General features: G+C 36.1%; 1 pseudogene; it reads right to left on the bottom strand.

The window, feature by feature from the left end:
- Positions 1-2,177: 2,177 nt before the first annotated feature.
- LOC145284708 (U2 spliceosomal RNA) lies at positions 2,178-2,342 on the bottom strand (annotated as a pseudogene).
- Positions 2,343-18,564: the final 16,222 nt, after the last annotated feature.

Here is an 18,564-nt window from a genome sequence, read left to right as displayed (position 1 = left end):
GTAGTTTCTTCCCTAGAACCGCTAAACTCTGGAATTCCCCAACTGTACTGACATGCAGAAGTTCAAGAATAACGTAAACTGACATCTTGCTGCCCAAGTCCCTACATAGTGCTCCAGTAGTTTCTGCCCCTGATAGTAGCCCCCTACACCAAAGTGGCAATGTGCCTTGTTTGGGGTGAAAATGTATAAGAAAAAGAAGTGTAATGTGTATGATACCGAACACACACACACAAATAGATTATTAACAGACTCTTCAAGTACATTCTTTGTGGCCTCGGCAAAGCCCACCAGGTATGGATGCAGAGCCCCTTTTCATGTGTGACATAACACTACAACCATGTCAATATTATGCAACTGATGATAGAGCACAGCTCCAAGTGCTACCAAAAGGTTAGGGCTCCTGTACTGTCAATCGGAATGCAACGCCCAGACAAACTTTCAAAACCGCACCTTTAAATCTGTCGGACAAGACTGTCGCAGACAAGTCGCGTGAACATATGTGACAAGAAAACATCTGTTCAATTTTGGAGGAAGGGAGTGAAATAGACGTGAAGGATGGCGTTCATTGCCTTAGTAAGGAAGCAATTTATATATATTTACTGTTATATGTATAAAAATAATTTTAATACATTTAGAAACATTGAATTTGTCAATTAAAAAAAAGTTGTTTCAATATGTAGTTTAAGCAGAGTAATTTGGACGCAATCGAATTGCCTATATGCGAATAGTGTGGTAAATATACTTCTGTTGATCTGTTAATCAGGTAAGCGGGAATGTAAAGAAATTAGTTGGAATCGTATCGCAGACAATATTGATGTATTTATAAACAAGAAGGTAAGAAACAAATATTTAATTTCTTACGTACACAACTGATTTTGTCAATGTCATAAACCATTGTTTATTGCGTTTCACAGTCTTCATTTCCAATGTTCTTAATTCTATTTGTAAACAGAAACATCCACGGCGTGGTCCATGTCCAAAACTACATTATTACAGAGATTATATCGTGTAAAATAAGGCATAAAACACAAAATCAACAAATTTCAGTAAATACCACATGAAAAAATGCAACTAAATTCCTTTAGAGTCGCGTAGTCCACGGTTATAAAATGATGCTGGATATAATTTTTTTGTATTATGGACTGAGCATCAGGATATTTAACACGTGAGAAATTATAATTTTTTTGTATCATGTATTCTTAAGTATACTTATATAGAAAGTAAAAGTAATATAAAATTATTAAAATTATGATTTAGCATGATTAATCGTAAACAAGGCCGCTAGCCATTAGTCGCATGCTCTCATGTAATGAATGAATGCGTGAATGTAGAATTGGCATGGAATTCTTAAAGATAAACTAAAATGACCGAAAAATGGGCTGAAATGACTTAAATAAATAAAAAGTAAATGACTTAGAAGGACTTTAATGAACTTAAGGATGAATTGAATGACGTTAAGAATGACTTGAATGCTTAAAAAAAATAACTGGAATCCTTCAAAAACAACTTGAATGATCTGGAGGATGACTTGAATGGCTTTGAGACTGACTGGTCGTAAAGTGGGTGATCATTTTACATTAAATTAATACAGAAAAGTGATCCCCCACTTTATATCACAGTTACAAACATAAGTACAGCATGTAGTAAAAATGGTACTACACTTTGATCTTGGCCAAAAGGCCAAGAAAAGGGTATTTATTTGCTCCCCCACCGAGCAAATTACGCACAAGGCCGATTTTTAATGTGATGAGTGAAGGGGAAATGGGAACCAACTCCCCGGTGATTAGGGGAGCTGGATAGTGAGAATTGGTATGAAGGGTTGCCCCTACATTGACACAGGTCTTATATGTGAGGTTGCCCCCACATATGGTTGTATTTATTTGTTTCCCCACTGAGCAAATTAGGCACAAGGCCGTTTTTTAATTTGGAGAGAGAGGGAGGGGGAGGGAAAAGGGGACCAGCTCCCGATTGGTGGGAAATGGGAGCTGAATAGTGACAATTGGTATGAAGGGGTGCCATTACATTGACGAAGGTCTGATATGTAGGGTTACCCCCACATATATGATCTTTGCTTGCTGTATCTGCCGGAACGGATGGTATTTATTTGCTCCCCCACTGAGCAAATTAGGCACAAGGCCGATTTTTAATGTGAGGAGTGAAAGGAGGGGGAAGGGGAAAAGGGGACCAGCTCCCGAGAGGTGGGAAATGGGAGCTGGTTAAAGGTCATGCATGTGGGGTTGCCCCCACATCTGGTCTTTGCTAGTCATAGCTAGTCATAGCTTGCAGTATCTGCCGGAACAGATGCTACACTTTGATCTTGGCCAAAAGGCCAAGAAAAGGGTATTTATTTGCTCCCCCACCGAGCAAATAAGGCACAAGGCCGATTTTTAATGTGAGGAGTGAAGATGAAATGGGGCCAACTCCCCGGAGAGTATGGAAGCTGGATAGTGACAATTGGTATGAAGGGGTGCCATTACATTGACCAAGGTCTTATATGTGGCGTCGCCCCCACATATGGTCTTTGCTTGCAGTATCTGCTGGAACAGATGGTATTTATTTGCTCCCCCACCGAGCAAATTAGGCACAAGGCCAATTTTTAATGTGAGGAGTGAAGGGAGGGGGAAGGGAAAAAGGGGACCAGCTCCCGAGAGGTGGGAAATGGGAGCTGGTTAAAGGTCAGGCATGTGGGGTTGCCCCCACATCTGGTCATAGCTAGTCATAGCTAGTCATAGCTTGCAGTATCTGCTGGAACAGATACTACACTTTGATCTTAGCCAAACGACCAAGTAAAAAAAAAAGACGCGTATTAGAAAGAATTGGTGTATATGTAGGAGCCAAGAAAAACTTAAAAAGCTAAGAATAGCATCTATTAACAACATACCTTTGATCTTAACCAAAAAGGCCAAGCACAAAAGCGTTACGGACAGACTGACCGACCGACGGAGTAACTTATAGAGTCGCTTGCACGCGACTAAAAATAATGAAAGTTAAAACATTTTGTAATGTACGTGCCATAAACGAAATAGAATTGGATAATCCATGTATCGAAAAACACCTGAACTAATCGAAATCATCTGTAATATTTCATGAGAAAAGAACCCTAAAATATTTTTGTTAAATAAACTGTATGAATAGAGTAATTTTTGAAGCAATTGAATTGTCCATACGTCAATGGTGTTTGATAAGTCTACTTTTATTAATTTGTTAATTAGGTAATCGAGAATGTAAATGTAAAATAAACTATTCGAAGAACCAATAAAAAAGTAAAATATAGTGTAGACAAATGGATAGTCCGTTGTAAAAGTTTAGAATATATAGTATCTATAAGGAAAATGAACTAATAACGTACAGAAAAGTGTATCTTTAAACCCGTGAGACTACTTTGTAAAAATAACTTTTATTTATATTTTATTTTATTATATTTTATTTGTTTAGGGGAAACACAGTTGGTTGTACATTAAGAAACTGTTATTTGACCCCAAGGGAAAGGAAGGAATGCGACACTATTGTCGCTGACTTGCAAAATACAGGTCAGGCGGCCCAGTGTAGAAACAAATAGTAATAAATGCCTTTTCTTTAAAAGGAAACAAACAAAAAAACTTGTGTCGAATTTTCTTTCTTGTTGCGATAACGCAAATTTATTTGCAGGAGTAGTCGGAGGAGCTGAAGAGTTTTAGTGATCAGAGGAGACTTGTTGTAACTCAAACATCGGGGAACACTACTGGTTGTCATAAGTGAGCGATGTTTGAAGATGACTTGTGTACAAACTCTTAATGAATTAAATAATAATAACGCACAAAGTTTTGGAGTGGTATTTGGATTATTAAAAAAGAAACATAACGAAAGTGCTTTATGACTGAAAGATTTGAAGAATGAAGTAGTAAGTTAGCTCAAAAAGAGTACAAGAGGTGTCATGACAATATTGCAAAAAAAGTTCATTGGGATATATAATGTAAGAAAAGAACGTTGGAATTCAGTGAAAAATGGTACGGGCGTATTATAGGGGTGATGGAGAGTGATAATGTGAAATTATTGTAGGATATGAATATCCAATGTGACAATTTGATTGAAGTAAAAAGAGCAGATTTAATATAAGAGAAAAAGGGACTCAAGAAATAGTTATTGATGTAGCAGTGCCAGTTGAATGCGGAGGAAAAAGAAAAAGAGATGAGAATAATAGTCCGCAATAAATAAATTAATATAAATAATACTCATCTCAATAATAAATACCAATTAAAATAATATATATATATCATTCGGTCCGAGAATTGTCTGAAGATAGAGATTTCAATCCTACCCAAAGCCGGCCAGAGGCTTACTTGGCCAAAAACGTGGTGAGACGACAACAACTACGGATGGCAGTGATTGCTGAGAATGCAGTTAGGAGATTCGAAGTTCCCATCCGTCGCGGTTACCACCTGACGAAGGCCAGAGGAATAGTTGGCCGAAACGTCGTGAAACGACAACTAATAAAGATGAGAATAATAGTCCGCAATAAATAAATTAATAAATAATACTCATCTCAATAATGAATTACGATTAAAATAATATATAAAAAGAGAAAGTAAAAAAATATCAAGACTTGAAAACGGAGATGAAATGATTGTGGGAGGTGAAGAAAGTAGAAGTACTTGTTGTGATGAGAGCCCTGGGGGTGTGACAAAAGGGTTTGACAAGTGGATTGAAAAAATTAAGATCCATTAGTATGTTGGATTACTTCAGAAAATTATCTTGTTGGGAACTGCTAGAATTTTGTAGAAAGTGCTGGAAGACTGTGTAAAGAAGATTCCGATAACTTATAGTCATTTGTTATGATCAGCATATCAACATAAAATCGACAAAAACAACAGACAGACAGAAAATATTACAACATAAATAATAATAAACAACTATACAAGTAAAAAGGATTAATATTATTTTTAGTTATGCAAGATATATATCACGATTTAGAAACTTTTTAATGAAATCAAAGTGAAAAAAAATAGTGGTAGTTGTTATGACTCAACGGGTCACGTGTATATCTCGCTACAATATGATGTAACACGTGCTTTTTTATTTCATGCGTCAGTACGCATCACTAATTTTAGCCATTCGATTTGAATTATTCATTCAACTCATAATTAATGAAGATGTAATTAGTTAATTTTAAACGTTAGATATTTTTTCACACGATCGCCGCAGTTGGTGTTTGATGTCTTGTGGAAAATATCCTTTCTACAAACTTACGAACATGAAAACTATTATTGTACATTGTATCATTAAAAATGCAATAATTACACAAAACACAACACGCACACATGAACATATATTATTTTTAGTTTACATTTTTTGGTTTTACAAATATTTTAGCTACATATGTGCAGATATGTTTAAGCCTAAATGTAAATATGCCGAACTTCTTTAGTTCTTAGTATGAAGACTAACTTCATAGCGAGTACAGGATCTGACGGACCTCTGTTGATTTGTAACTTAAGTTGACAAATGTCTGTAAATGCACGGCCAAGATGTTTAAATAGATACATAATTATATTATATATCTTTTATATAATTTTATTTATACATACATACATGATGATTACAACGTCTTGTCAGACGAGTGCCACTCCCTCAGATACTTAAAGTCCATGAGCCCCAAAATGACTTCCATCGCCACAGGACCATTTTTATAGACAAATGCCTGAGGGAGTATCTATACACAGATGATGTTACAGAGTCTTAGCTTTATACGACAGCTAAGTCTCTCGCTCGGTTCAAAATGTTGAGATGCTGCAACAAGCAAGAGCAAGATAGTCAGCAACAAGTTAAACTGCAGGCCAGCTTAATGCGAGTACTGGTCTCCCGCTTTATGGTTTTTTAAATCAGAGATTTGCTTCTCCTAGAAAGGATGCCTTCATCACCAGCACACACATACATACACACAAACACACACGGTGCTAGTTGGCCGTTGACCCCGAAAAAGGGTTCATTCACCCTTTGAAAGATCTTGTTTTTAATCCTTCAGGGAGACTAGCCGCCCTCCTCACCAAACAAGTCTGGTGGGGGAACCAGTTTAGTCGCCGGTGACCCGACCATGAGGCAGGTATTACTGGGTTACATGGTACCAATAGCATATGACATGACCCGATTATAACATACATAACATACTCTGACATAATGGTCCCATAAAACATAAAAACAGGGGAGGTACTACGGCATACGAACTATTTGAAAGGGGAAAAAGTTTATTTAATCAAATATTTTATACAGAAAACTTCTATCCTCAATTTTGATATCTAAATCCAGAAATGAAGCCTATTGTCCTCTACGTTCACAATTCAATTCTAACTCTTTTGGATATATAAGATGTTTATTTTTTTCGAATTCATCATTATCGTTTATATATATAGGATCATCTATAAATCTCCTACATCCATGAAAATTATGTTTTAGATATATCATTTATTATTTGTGATAACATATATATATATATTTGAGTCTATGTAAATAAAGATTTGCTCAAAATGGTGTAGGATCCAATCCCATTGGGATACCTATCGTTTGAAGTAATATTTTATTTTCTATTTGAAAATAACTTTCTTTAATAAGATGACTTATAAGTATTTTTAATATACCTTTAGAAACACTAGTTTTTCTGATTTTATGTTTACACCAGAAAGCTTTAGAGTTTGAAAAGTCTATATATTTACCTTTAACACATTCAAAAGCTATATCAACAGTATCGTTTAATTCTTTTATAAGTTTTTCGTGTGGAATTTTAATATATAGCGTAATAAAATCATAAGCCGCTTTAGATTTTGCTTTTATTCTGGAATTTATGTTATCTAATTTTTCTTTAAATGGTTGTGAATTATTAACCCCCCCACACAATATATATATAAAAATATATATATATATATGGTCATTCCAAAAGTAACGCCTCCTATGTTTTAACAACAACAACAACAACAAAAAAACTGTTGAAGAGCTCGAAGACAGAAGTGGTACTATTAAAATCAACGACCTTTTGTGCCGTAGAATTTATTTTTCTACATAGTCACCACCGTTCCCAATGCACCTTCACCAGCGATGGTGTAATGGCTGTGCATGGACGTACGGAGCGCGCTCTGTTACTCACATCTCTGTCGTTGCTCCGAAATCGACGAACTCATTTCCTAACTGCGCTGATATCAACAGCATGGGCTTCGTATACGTTCAACAGGCGCCGGTAAATGCTAATCGGTTCAATTGTTCTGCATAGAGAAATTCAATTACGCATCTCTGCATCTAACACACGTTCATGATAGGGGTTGCTTTATAACAGTAAACGATGAAATTTTCAGGTAATGAATGCATAAGTTCAGTCAACATAACAATGCAATTCGCAATCACCCCTTATCCGTTTGGGAGAATAAAAATAGGAAGCATTACATTTGGGATGCCTTTCATCTATGTGAAAGTGATAGTTACGAGGTTTGGCAAATGTAAACTCAAGGTCCACTTTCTACTCTCTTCAATATGCAATTACAAAGCAAATTAATGAATAAATCTGAGCTCCAATCTATGCCCCCCCCCCTTCGGCAAACATTCACTAGAAACAATCGTTTGGCTGAAAAGACTATCAATAATTTCCCCCACCCTTCATCTGTACCTAAACCTAAACGTAGATTCCATGAACAAAGCTTCTTTCTTAGAACTGTACACCTGTGGAACTCGCTTTCATTTACCTGTTTTCTAACTGACTACAATATGGTCGTCTTCAAGTCCAATGTAAACAAGTTCTTGATGAGCCGTTCCCCTTAAGTAATCCAATTTACCAAATTTACACTTCTAACGATTACTATGATATTGTCCTTTTGACCACTGTTATTCTTTAACCCTATCCTTGAGTGGCCTCTGGGCCTTGATAAGTGGTGATTCCCTTGTAAAAAAATCAATGAACCAATCAATCGCATATAAAAACCATATGTAAGTCTTCAAATGATCCTACGCTGGTTGACATACCCCCCCCAAGCAATCATTTCTGTTCTAATCTCTCTAAATCCGGTAAAACAACTAAAATCATCGAACTTGTGAACAAACGCAAGATATTTCAGGAGTAAATAATTCGCTGGAAATATTGAAAGTTCTTGTGGTTATCGAACGAAAAACAGGTACGACGGTTAGAAGATTCTGAATATAAATATCTTATTAAAGCTCTTTCAATTTTAGACATTTTCTGGAATCAAAATCATGTAATGAACTTTGATCCAAATTAGAATAAGGATTCTTGATATAAGGTTTAGTAACATTGTATGTTTTTTTTGTTTTAGCTATGTAAGTGGCATAAAAGTGGTACAAAAGTATGCTCAGAGAATTATTTTATCAGCCTTGGGACAGGTAGTTTACTAATTTATCATTAAAAAAGGTTTACATTGTGTATTCATATTATGCATATTGGGTTACAGTTAAATTAAAAAAAAAAACAACAGTCGTGCTTAAGGAATATTCAGCATGTCATAAACTCTGTTTTTAGGGTGCGCCTCCTTTTGCCGGGAGCTGATTATTGTTATAGTCTCCACGGAGTCAGAGTACGCAGATATGAAGTCTGCTTTTTGCTTGTAAAGATCGTTATTTTATCAGAACTTTAGCATATGTCACCTGCTCGAAGTCTACCGTTTCAAACAAGCGGGAATCATTTTCATTGCTTGAAAATGTCGAGTTAACATGTTTACGTTATTTTTATTTATGTCTATGCCGATTATTTTTATTTATTGTGTCTGAACCGATCAAGGAGAAGCAGTTTATTTTTACTGAGAAACCATTTCTTCAGAAGAAAGAAATTAAATCAAAGAGGAGGAAAGAGTAAGTCGACTAACATAGAGAAATCTAGTATTGTTTTTCACGTTCACCCGTCTCGCATATATGATTACTAATACATCGCAACTCTTTTCTTGATCTTGGCCTTCGGGCCGGGATCAAAGTGTAGTATCTGTTCTGCAGATGCTGCACTTAAGATAATTTGTACCAGTCAATGGAGGGGAAACCCTCTATACTGGGACAATTATTATTTTTGGTAACCAGAGTGCCCCCTTTTTGACTACTTTTAAGGGAGCTGGTTTTTACCCCACATTAAAAACGGCCTTGTTCCTAATTTGCTTTGGTGGGGAAGCAAATGAATACATTAAATACAGTTTTTGGGTAGTCTTTTAATTGACCTTTTTATGGAAGTCGCTCCAGACAAGGCATGAAGCTAATTTATGTAAGACACTAACAAGAAGTAGCTAAGTTCACACCTTTATGTGGAATCATGCTTTTTTATGTTATTGTTTCATGAATCCTGCTGTGTTTATACAGGCGCTGAAAAAGCAATTGATTTTAGTGCATCCCATTTCCATCCGATACAGAAAGATGAAGAAATGAAAAGGGAAAAAGAGGAAATATTAAGTCGAACGAATAAAGAAAGGCTAGTATCTTTTTTTTACTAATCTGTTAAAAACATACGTGTTGTTCGTGTACATGTACCGTTGTTGGAATGAGACTATGTATTCATGTTCTAATAAACAAGTATACAGCAGTTCATGTCCGTCAAATATTTATTCTCTACCGATCGGACAGTTTTTCCCACGCCTATTACGTGGATCTGGCAAAACAGGTTTTTTTTTTTCATATACGTGTTTTAAACAAAATAGTTTTATTTTTATTTTTTATTTTTTATTTTTTGTCATTTTAATTCAAAATAAAGTTGTGCCATGAAGGTATTGTCACACGCAAGCTTATATTTGTTTTCCATAGTTCTTTTTTACCCCAGAATTCCCAGGAAGGGAAGTAAGGTGACCTTATTTATTTCATAGACACGTGGACACCGACGGCATGTTTTTTGTTATTGAAACGTAGAGTTAATGATGTAAAAAAAAAAAAAAAAAAAAAAAAAAAAAAATCCAAACGATATCTCTTTCTTTCTCTCTTGACACATACAGTAGAACCCCGGGATACGCTTTCCCTAGGACACGTTTTTTTCTCAGGTTACGATGTGGAATACGATGTTTTTCCGGCCCTTTACAGTGTTATTCATAATGTTATTTTATCATATACATATGTATTATATACTGTACTGTATTTTGTTACTAATTTTAATGCCGTATCCCGGGGTTCTACTGTATATCTATATAACCACACGCACGCACACACACACACACACACACACACACAACCATATATTCAAGCATACATTATTAAATACAACGGGGATACTTTGCTTTATGATACTTTATACCTGATGATTGGTAAGATTGTGTAGTGCAGTAAGTAAAGCTTTCTTCAGAGGAATATAAATTGGATAAATATATCGACAATATTGCTAAGGTTGCTGCAAGGAATGTAAGTTACTGACACTGTGCTAGAAAACTATTTACACCCGCCAGAACCCTGTATCTCTACAAAGCCACAAAGCCACTATTCAATCATCGCAATGTTGTATCTCTGTACTTGTTGTACAAGTACTCTACTGAAATGTGCTCTGACGCACTTATGATCCCTCGATTCAAGTACCTTCGACAAATAAAGCAGCAAGATTCCACCTCTTCAATGTAGAGGTTCCTAGAATGCTTTCTACTTTAATAATTTATTCCCTCGAACTGGATTTTTCCCCTCTTTCCTGTTTCCTTGACTGTATTAACCAGCATAAATTTAAGATATAATACAAATAGATATCTCGCTGCTTGAAGGCCGGGTAACTATGCCTAGATTGTTTAATTAATCTCGGACGACAGCGGATATCACAAAGGCTTGAAATTGAAATATATCTATATATTTCAATTTCAATTGAAATATATATATATATATATATATATATATATATATATATATATATATATATATATATATATATATATATATATATATATATATATATATATCAATTTCAATTGTAATATATATATATATTTCAATTTCAAGCCTGTATGATATCCGTTGTCGTCCGGGATTAATTAAAAAATCTTTTCAAGTCTTAGTGATATCCGCTGTCATCCGGGATTAATTAAACAATCTTAGCATAGTTACCCGGCCTTCTTCAGATCCCTGGGAAGTCTGAAGCTCCCCAATGAGGGGCAAATCGCTCCCTCAGGTCGATCACGTTACAGCTCAACTCCTTACGTAATGCCCAAAGTCTCAAATTGTGACCCATTACGGATAAGAGGCAATATGCATTGCTAGAGATGAAAATGAGTATCACTATCATCATGAATCCGAAGATTCTATTGTTGTTATTGGTTTCCCCGATATTTTTCTATAATTCTATCTAGAAAGACATCGGAGATTATGTGAAGGTTGCCAATATCTTATATGATAATGATCTATGTAAAACGAACTGGATTCGAACTTGGAACACCCAGATCATCAGCCCGTGTGGTTAACCATTAAACTACCGGTAAACAAGAGTTAAAAATCCAACATGTTCACTTAATTCAACAAAAGAAAAAAAAATCAATGTAAAACGAAACATGAGGACGAATTACAAAGTGAAAGCTAAAACGGTGAAAAACAAAACAAAACAAAACAACCCCCCCAAAAAACAAAAAAAATAACAGAACACTATTTGTTGCATAGACAGAACTCTACTAATATAAAAAATACCCTTAGAGTGTGTGTGTGTGTGTATGTGTGTGTGTGTGTGAGAGAGAGAGAGAGAGACAGACAGACAGAGAGAGACAGACAGACAGACAGACAGACAGAGACAGAGAGAGAGACTGACAGACAGACAGCAGACAGACAGACAGAGAGTTCTATATGGACTTCAAAACGGCTGGGCCAATTGCTTTGAATTCTCGCACGCGTGCACCTTATTTGTCTGGGAGTGTTCTTGGGTAGGTTTTGTATCGGAATACCTCTGATAAGCATCGAAAATCGATAATCGAAGAAATCCGACTAAAGTCCAATTTTGACCAGTTAACACCAGCATCACAAATGCAAACGAGAAGTTTTATTACCGCACAAGCAGAATGGTCCGCTGTATAAAATGAACAGTTAGTTTTCTGATAAGACAGGGGCACGTTCAAAATGAATCTTTCCGCTTAGAACACCACTGAACCACGGTATATGACTTTTGCAGTTTAAATTTTAATTCAAGTCAAAAAACTAACCTAAACCTAATAATTTTATAAAATCAACAGTGGATTCATTACAGTGCAATACAGACTACAATTTATTGTTGATTATGTCACTGTGAGAAGGCATATGAAGCCTCCTTCTGGTGAACTGCGGTGGGTTCCTGACTAGAGCAGGCAATCTTTTGATTTGATTGACGAATGGGCAATTTCACTGAGTTCGATGACTATAACAGTATTAGAAATGTGGAACGTTCATGGAATCTCATTCAATTCCTAGGAACGTTGGGTCCCCGTAATAGTTTAAAAACAATTTCACAATCTAGTGAGTGGGGGTGGGGGTTCTCTTTTCTTCTTTACAGTCCAATTCTCACAGAAAAGAGGTTATCAGTTTTTCTCTACTCTATTTTGATTTTTATGACAGCCATTCTTTGATTCTTATTTGTAAGACATTAACAGTTTTGTTACTGTACCGTTGGCTTACTTCCCGACTGAATAAAACATTGTAATCTTCAAACCCAATGTAAACCAGTTCTTGTTAAGCCTTCCCCATAAATAATCAACTTCTACACAAGACTTACTAAGACCTTTCCTGCCACCTGTTGTTTCAATGAAGTCTTACTTATTGTTGGCGAGGGCTGAATTCTTAAATGGTAATGTAAAATCGGTTAACGATTCCCGCGCGAATCTCCGTCTACTTTGCAAATAAGAGCGAGCGAGCGAGAGAGAAAGAGAGAGAGAGAGAGAGAGAGAGAGAGAGAGAGAGAGAGAGAGAGAGAGACGCAGCAGTTGCGCGTTGACCGCAGGCTAAGGAAAGGGAAAGGAAAGCTTAACGTAAGAATAGAACAGCGAGAAGGGTTAAGTCCGAATGGACGAATAAAGTGGTCAGTTTGCTTTCCACTATATTTAGCTAGACAGCGACACCAGACTAGTGAGGTTTTGTTTTTGGTCTTTCTTTTGATATTCTTGTTTATTTTGTTTGTTTATATATATATATATATAAATTATATATACAAAACCCACGAGCTATAAAATAATATATATATATATATATATATATATATATATATATATATATATATATATATATATATATATATATATATATATATATAAATATATATATAAATATATATATATATAAATATATATATATATAAATATATATATTTAAATATATATTATATATACATATATATGTGTGCGTACTGCGTGTATATATATGTATGTATGTATGTATGTATATCAAATATATACGTATATATACACGCACACACACACACACACACGCGCGCATATATATGATGCAGTGATGCACGGATTTCTGTGTTTGTATAAAAGCTTCGGAGAAAAATAGAAAAATTTCATACAAAATGCGCATGTAGACACACACACACACATACACACACACACACACACACACACACACACACGCGCAGACACACACACACACACACACACGCACGCACGCACGCACGCTCACACACAAATACACACACATATAATGAAACTCAATAAATGATAATAAACTGTTTGAAGATAAATTATTAAGTTTTATTATATATATATATATATTTTATTATATATATATATTATTATATGTATATATATAATATATATATAATATTATTATATTATTATAATATTATATATATATATATACATATACATATATATATATATATATATATATATATATATATATATATATATATATATATATATATATATATATATATATACAGGATTAGATCTTCGTTAATCGAGCCAGAGATGTCTCGTGTTGCGGGGTTCAAATCGTTAGACTGGTATTAATTGTGACACCCTGCTGCACTGAATATTCCCGAAAGGATGAAACACTAGTGTCTGTAGGTATTTAATTATTACAGTAAAAAATAATTATATATATATAAATATATATATATATATATATATATATATATATATATATATATATATATATATATATATTCGAAGGCAAGCAGTTCCATTTTGTCGCAACAAACAGCTATATGCACGTACATAAGCATGTACACACACACACACACACACACACACACACACACACACACACACACACACACACACATAAGAGCTCTTTAAATAGTACTTTTTTTTCTTTTTTCTTTAGCGTCGAATGGTTCAGAGTCGCCCGATGAAGTCTCATTGACTGAATGAAACAGATGGTTGTTTGTAACGACCAAATGTAACTGTTTAACTTCGAATAAATAAACAAAATATTTTTCTCTTGTTTTCGAGCTATCTAATAACCTTATTGAGTTTATTAGGTCCTACTTTTAAATATCTCAAAGCAAGGTGTGTGTGTGTGTGTGTGTGTCTGTAATGTTTAACTATATATATATATATATATATATATATTACTGCTTTTTTCAACCCAAACAAGGCACAATTCCACTTTTTTTTTTTTTTTTTTTTTTTTACACAGTGATCACCACTTATCAAGGCTCGGAAGCCACTCAGGGATAAGGGTTATTGCAAGTACATTAATTTAGTGTGGAGATTTGCTGAAGTGTTTACTTAAGGGGGCGGTTCATTAGGAATTTGTTAACATTGGACTTGAAGACATCCAAGTTGTAGTCCGGAGGGAAGCAGGCAGACGGAACAGAGTTCCACAGACGTGCAGTTCTAGGAAAGAAGCTTTGTTCATGGAATCCGCGTGTTGATTTAGGCACAGATAAAGAGTGGGAGAAATTTTTCACAGTGGATTCAGCTAGACGGGTGTTTTTCGTGAAAGAGGCTACTATTTGGAATAAAGTTTGTAGGGATATGAAACAGGGGGCAGCACGATGTTTGTTCACATTACATTTGAACTTCTGCATGTCAGTACGAAAAGGCTTACCGACATCTAAGGACCTCTACAGTGTAGCCGAGGGATTTTGCTGATTGTCGGGTTTGTTGGGATTTACATTGAAGGAGTACAAGAGCTTGGAACTTGTCGGTGCACTTTCCATTAAAATACTTGTAAAATAGACCCAAGGAGGCAACATTTCGTCGATGGAACCGAGGTTGGAGTTCTGTTGACAATGCGGGATCTATTAGGTTGGTGGCTCTTTCTGAACCCTGTCTAGAAGTTGGAGACTAGTAAAAGATGCATCAGCTCAAATGTGGCAACACTATTCTATGCAAGAGTAAATGGACTCATTGTAAAGGTACAAGCGTAACTAAATTTCTAGCACGGTAGAGAAAGCCCACTTTTTTCACAGCAGCCTTAGCAATATCCTCGATGTATTTGTTCAATTTGCATATGTTTTCTGCGAACGTTAAGCCGAAAAGTTTGAATGAAAAGCTTTCATTAGCAATAGCTATCAGTGGTTGAGAAGGTTTCTTGTAATTATTAACATAAAAAAGTTTAGTATTGCAGGATTGAATGTTACTGCCCGTTTGCGTCCTTATTTCACTCCAGAGTGGATGTCTTTCTGCCATTGCCTTAGATATGTGTTCATTCGTTTTTTCCGTCGTGTCTGTTATAGAGAGTGGTGTCATAAGCAAATATACATATTTGGAAACAATTTTATTGTGAACGTCTTTTGTATGAGGAATAATAAAGATTCAAGGATAGATCTCTGAGACTCACCCGCATGTATATAATGTTGCGGGTGTACAACCATCGAGGAAAACACGGAGTCTTCTCTTATTCAAGAAAGATTTGATTATGTGAAGTATTTGTCTAGTAATATATGATTTTTTTTTAATTACATTTTCACCCCAAACAAGGCACATTGCCACTTTGGTGTAGGGGGCTACTATCAGGGGCAGCAACTACTGGAGCACTATGTTGGGATTTGGACAGCAACATGTTGGTTCACGTTGCACTTGAACTTCTGCATGTCAGTACAGTTAGGAAAGCAGGAACCTGGAATTGAATTCCAGAGTCTAGCGGTTCTGGGAAAGAAACTACTGGAGTAGAAAGATCTTTCACATCTAGGGATCTCTACTGTGTGAGGGTGGGATTTAGCTGGCTGTCGGGTTTGTCGAGGGTGTCTACATCGTGGGTGCACAAATGTTTGTAGTTCGTCAGAGCATTCACCATTAAAATACTTCTAGAACAGGCAGAGGTATGCAACGTTTCGTCGATGGGACAGAGGGTAAAGCTTAGATATCAGTTCAGTGCCTATCAGATTGGCGACTCTATTTTGAACCTTGTCTAGGAGCGAGAGACTAGTAGCAGATGCACCAGCCCAAATGTGACAACAATACTCCATACATGGGAGAATGGTGGCCTTATAGAGATACAAGATACTTTCAGGTGTCAGTAGTTTTCTAGCACGGTAGAGAGAGCCTACATTTTTCGCAGCGGCCCTGGCAATGTTTTCAATGTACTTGTTCCAACTCATGTTTCCTGTGAACGTTAGGCCAAGCAGTTTGAAAGATGTACTCTCAGACAGGGAGTCACTGGCCATTGCTATTGGTGGCAGAGAAGGGTTCTTGTAATTATTGAAGGAAACCAGTTTAGTCTTGGCAGCATTGAATGTGACCATCCATTTATGTCCCCATTCCACTACAGATTGGAGGTCATCCTCTAGTGTTTTTGCCATTTTTTTTTAGATATGTGTTCATTTGTTTTCCTGTCATGCCTGTTATAGAGTGTAGTGTCATCAGCATATATACCCATCTCAGAGGCAGTTTTGTCGGGGAGGTCATTAATAAATATTAAGAACGATAGAGGTCCAAGGATAGACCCCTGAGGCACTCCCGCATTTATATCACACTGTTTAGATGTACGACCGTCGGGGACAACCTGGATTTTTCTCTTATCTAAGAAGGATTTAATTATCTTAAGTATTCTACCAGTGATACCGTATGATTTAATTTTCCTGAGGAGACCCTTGTGCCATACCCTGCCAAAAGCCTTAGATATATCTAGAGCTACCGCTCTGCCCTCCCCCGCTTTGTCCAGTGAATGGTATATATGTTCAGAGATTACAGTGAGGATGTCTGCTGTGGAACGGGCTTGTCTAAATCCATATTGTTTGTCAGTCAGAAGTTTAGCATCTGTAAGGTGCCGGACTAGAGCATGGTTAATTATGGTCTCAAATATTTTGGCGAAAAGTGGGAGGAGGCTAATGGGGCGATAATTTAATGGGTCAGTTCTTTCGGCAGAATTCTTGAATATTGGTACCACAGAAGCAGTTTTCCAACAGGCCGGAAAACATGATTCATTAAGGCATTTGTTGTAGAGTTTGGAGAGAACTGGAGCTACTTCGACTGAGCACTTTTTTAATAGCACAGCTGGGATGAGATCAGGTTCACATGCTTTTGAAGTGTCAAGGTTTTTTATGATAGCGTGTACCTGAGCAGGGGTGATTTTTAGATCGTCTAGCGTGGCGTCTGTCCGCAAAGGAAAGTCAGGCAGGGGGTGGTTTGAAGGGTCCAGTGTGGAGTTCGAGGCAAACCGGCTGGCAAGCATATTAGCCTTGTCGGTTGCTGAGCAAACAACCTCGTGATTGTTGGTTAGCGGGGGAATTGTTGATTGCCCATTATTTACTACACTGTTGTAGATTTAATTGTTATAAGATGACCATCGGGTTATGCTCTGTCAAAGGCCTTAGATATATTTAGAGATGCTTTTCTAGCATCCCAGTGCGTGATATATACGTTCAGAGATTACAGGATATCCGCAGTAGAACGAACTTGTCTAAATCCACACTGTTAGTCGGAATAAAGTTTTGTATCTATGAGAGTGGACAAATGCTTAATTATTGAATAACTCAAATATTTTGGCAAAGGGAGATGGGGGCTAATGGGGCGATAATTTAATGGGTCAATTTTTTCTACCAAAATTCTTGTAACACAGAGGCAATTTTCCAGCAGTCAGGAAAGCAAATTCGCAAAGACATTTGTTATTAAGTTTGGCGAGAACTGAAGCTTTTGAAATAGTATAGCAAGGATAGAATAAGACACTCATGCCTTCGAGGTGTGCAGGTTTCTTATGATATCATAACTTATAAGGGGGTAATTTTCAAATCATCGAGTGTGGTCTCTGTCCGCAAAGAAGATTCTGGAAGGTCTAAAGCGGAGTTGGAGACAAATCAAGCAAGTTAGTAGGTATGCAAACAATTTAAATGTTGGATGCCATTTATTATTATTTTATTATACATTCCATAAATCACAGATGCCTAATTTCAGCGACTTAATGCGATTTCTGCTGGTTTCAGTCTATCTTCTCTTAGCTGCGGCTACTTCACTCTTACAATTATTTCTAGCTTCTATATATTTTTGTCTATTTGCACTAAACTTATATCAGATAAATCTACAGAAAGTATGCTACCCTTGAACGACTACATAAAATCAACAGTAGGTTCCTTGATAAGACAGGGGCGCATTCTAAATAAATGCTTCTGTTTAAAGCACAATTGAACTATGGTATTTAACTTTTGCATTTTAAACTTTAATGCATGCCACGATATAAAAATAGTTTCATAAAACTAACACAAGGTTCTCTACAATACAATGTATACTACAATTAAATTGTGTTAACTAA

The sequence above is a fragment of the Euprymna scolopes genome, chromosome 1 (genome assembly GCF_053919585.1).
Source record: "Euprymna scolopes isolate OS-2025 chromosome 1, ASM5391958v1, whole genome shotgun sequence".
In the NCBI taxonomy this organism is placed as follows: Eukaryota; Metazoa; Mollusca; class Cephalopoda; order Sepiida; family Sepiolidae; genus Euprymna; species Euprymna scolopes.
The sequence above is the reverse complement of the archived record's forward strand: the minus strand, read 5'-3'. Positions and strand labels throughout refer to the sequence as shown.